The sequence below is a fragment of the Macrotis lagotis genome, chromosome 1, assembly GCF_037893015.1.
Source record: "Macrotis lagotis isolate mMagLag1 chromosome 1, bilby.v1.9.chrom.fasta, whole genome shotgun sequence".
NCBI lineage: Eukaryota > Metazoa > Chordata > Mammalia > Peramelemorphia > Peramelidae > Macrotis > Macrotis lagotis.
The window spans coordinates 77,964,350-77,968,014 of record NC_133658.1 but is presented as its reverse complement, the minus strand read 5'-3'; the positions used below and the strand labels follow the sequence as shown (position 1 = coordinate 77,968,014).

Below are 3,665 nucleotides of genomic sequence, written 5' to 3'. Positions count from 1 at the left end.
AGCATCTGAGCCAATACTAATGTAGGACATGGGATAAGTTGTGCTAATGACTACCTATGACAATTGCCATAAGTTACTTATATACTTTGGGATCCATTTCTTCATCTATAAGATAATACTCAAATCAGAATTAGATAATGAATAAAAAAGCTTTCTATATGCAACTGTCTACAAATGAAATAGAATACCTAAAAATAACAAAATTAATGGAACTCAAATTAAGATATTGATCCAATTTCAGAATAAGAAAGCAAATAAGCTAAATGCATTCTACAAAAAGAACTATTCCAAATATATTTAGAGGTAAAGATTTTCAAACTCTTAAACAATTTATAACTTATCCTATATAAATTATCTTAGTTGAGAAAGGAAATAAAATGATCAAATTCCTTTTAATTAGCCAGAAATACATCTACAACCTAGACTAGGGAAGGACAATACAAAATAGGAGGTCTATAAATAATATCATCAATTTATAACAGTTATAAGATTTTAAATGAAATTATGGCAAAAAAAGATTGCAGGTATAGATTCAAAAATATCCATAGAAATACAGATGGATTTATTCCAGCGACACATTTTTTTCCCCAAAATTTTATTCAATATGAGACATATTTCTACAGTTTATTGAGGAGGTTGACCACGTCCACGACCAAATCCACCTCTAAATTGGAATTCTGTTGCTGACCCAGCCCCAGCTTCAGCCTTCTTGTCAGCACCAGGGGAGCAGCACTTCGTCTGTATGTGTCTCTGTCAGCTTCACCCCGAGTAAGCCGGGCAGGTCGTTCACCCTCCAGACCTTTAGGCCTTGGCCTTCCCATCTCAGGTCTACTTCTGAAAAGAGTGGCAGGCACAATCTCAGGGGGCAGGTGAAGGTAATCCCGGAGATACTGAATGCCCTCATTGATGAGATACCAGTAGAAATGCCTCCATGCAAACTGCTCCTTAACATAGCCACGAGACTTTAGAGACTGCATGGCCTTCATGACATGGAGATTGGGCACATTCTTGTCTGCCAGCTCAGGATGCTTTGGCATGTGGAATCCTTCTTGGCTACCATTACTCCCTCCTTAAAAAGGAGTTCATAGATGGCAATTCAGTTCTTCTTGGGCATCAACATCTTGGCGGTGGAGACGGGTGCTGCTCTACAAGGAGCCCAGGAGAGAAAGGCGGGGACACATTTTTTTTAGTTTTTTTTTTTTACAAGGCAAATGGGGTTAAGTGGCTTGCCCAAGGCCACACAGCTAGGTAATTATAAAGTGTCTGAGCCCATATTTGAACCCAGGTACTCCTGACTCCAGGGCTGGTGCCCATCCAGGGACACATTATTAATCAATTAAAAAAATATTTGTTCAGCATAAATATGTCAGGCACTCAACTAATTGCTGGAGAAACATAAAAATTTTAAAAATATATTCTGCCCTCTAGAAGTATACTTCCTATTGTGTGAAAAATATGTAAATATCTAGGTTCATATAAGATATAAAGTAGGTAAGAAAAAGATATTAGCACCCAGAGGGTAGGGGTGAATGGAAAAGCTCTTCTAAAAAGACTGGTATTTAAAAACATCAGGGAAATAATCATTCAAAAGTATTCCAGACCATGTAATTACATAAGTCCAGAAAAAGTTTTTACAGATTATTGCAATCATTTCTCTTGAATAGCCTACAAATCATAGACCTTTGTTGATATATAAAAAAATATCTGACACACACAGAGATATGTTTATTTATATATACACACATTTAACCATTATTAGTAATGGGGAAACAGAAGTTTTTCCAGTGAACTCAATAGTAAAGCAATGATGAATACTTTCCCTTGTTATTTCATACTCTTGAAATGCCAGCAATAACACTAAAAAAATAAATTAAAGACATAACCATTGTAGAAGAAGAGGCAAAGCAGAGACAAAAGTATCTCTATTTTGCTTATGACAATAGTTTACAAAGAAAACCCTAGTGAATCAATATAGAAACCACTGATGCAATTAATTTCAGTGACATGACAGGCTACAAAATTAGCCCTCAAAATTTAATAACTTTAATATGAAGCCAAAATAAAAACCAAGAGTAAATAATGGAATTTTAAAAAATAACCTACTATATACACAAATTATCTGGGATTTAATCTACCAAGGTAGAATTAAGATGCATTATTTTTTTAAAGTATTATTGCAAAACACTTTTTAAAGTAAATGAGAATTTTAATAACTGAAAGGACATTTAATTCTCTGGATGGGTCAAATTAATATAGCAAAAATATTTATATTAAGTCAATATAAAGATTTGTCATAAAAACCAAAGGCAACAATTTAGTATTTGATAAACCCAACAATGACAACAATAACAAGAACTTGACAAAAATAAGGTCAAAATGGACAAATGACTTGAATAGCAAAGATGGCCATAAAACCTGGAAGAGAACCAAAAAACCAAAAAAAAAAATTGGGTAGTTACAGCTATGACTAGGGAAAGAATCATTAGGTAAATATGAAATATATGTGGGTATAAATAATAATATATAGAGATATGACTATATGAAATTGAAAAACTTTTGCATTAGTTGATACATTCAGGATAACAAAGAATGGCTTATTGGAGAAATATATTTGAATCAAGAAGCTATGATAAATATCTATTAGCAATGATAAATATGTATTTAACACAAATATATAAAGCAAAAAAATTCCTTCAATGGATGCACTGCTAAAAGGATACGAATACTTTGCAAAAGAATTGAAAGCTATTAGGCACTTTATAAAAGATTATTTCAAATTGACCCATTGTTTGCATTTTTATACTATCCTCTCATTTCTCAATCCTTTGAAATATAATTTTTAGATCCACAATATGACTGAAAATACCATTTCCAATCATCTCCTAATTTAATTTCAGTAGTCTTTTCAAATTTTTAATCTTTTTGTTCCATCCTGCAGTGCTTGATGAATACCCCTTCTATTCACTTACTCCTACCTAGGTTTTTAATTACTTTATATATTCTGTTTTTTTTCTCCCTATCTTAACCTTTCCTTCTTAGTATCCCTTGTTCAATCATCATAAACATCTTATCTCTTTTTCATAGGTATACCCTAAGACTTTGTACTTTCTTTTCTCTCTAATTCTCTCTCATTTATTTCATTGGTTTCAATGAGTTTTAATTTTCATCTCAATGCAGGTAACTACCAAATCTACCTGTCTATTGTTTATATCTTTCTTGAGCTGCATTGACCCATAATCAACAACCCACTCAATATTCTCACCTTGGTATCCAACAGTCATTTCAAATGCAGCATGTGTAAAAATAAAGAGGTTTATCTTTCCTTTCTCTTTCTAACTTCCCTACTTTCTCAATGGAGACTGTCATTCTTTCAATCATTAAGGTTCTCATTCCCAGTTACACTTTTACTCTGTCTCTCCCTATATCAAATCCATCGCCAGTTACTGTCAATTCTAGCTCCAAATATCTCTCATAGCTGTCCCCTTCTCTTTTGCCACAATCATACTAATTCACATCTTCATCTCTTTTTTTTTCTTGAACTATTGAAATAGACACATAATTGGTTTTCATGCTTTTCATCTCTCTCTTTTCCAATTCATCCTCCACAGAGCTGGAAAATTTGTTATTTCTAAAGTACAAGGTCTGTTGATATCACTCGTCTCCTC

General features: G+C 33.1%; 1 pseudogene; it reads right to left on the bottom strand.

Moving 5' to 3' along the window:
- Positions 1-580: 580 nt before the first annotated feature.
- LOC141513609 (small ribosomal subunit protein eS10-like) lies at positions 581-1,148 on the bottom strand (annotated as a pseudogene).
- Between the last annotated feature and the right edge of the window lie 2,517 nt (positions 1,149-3,665).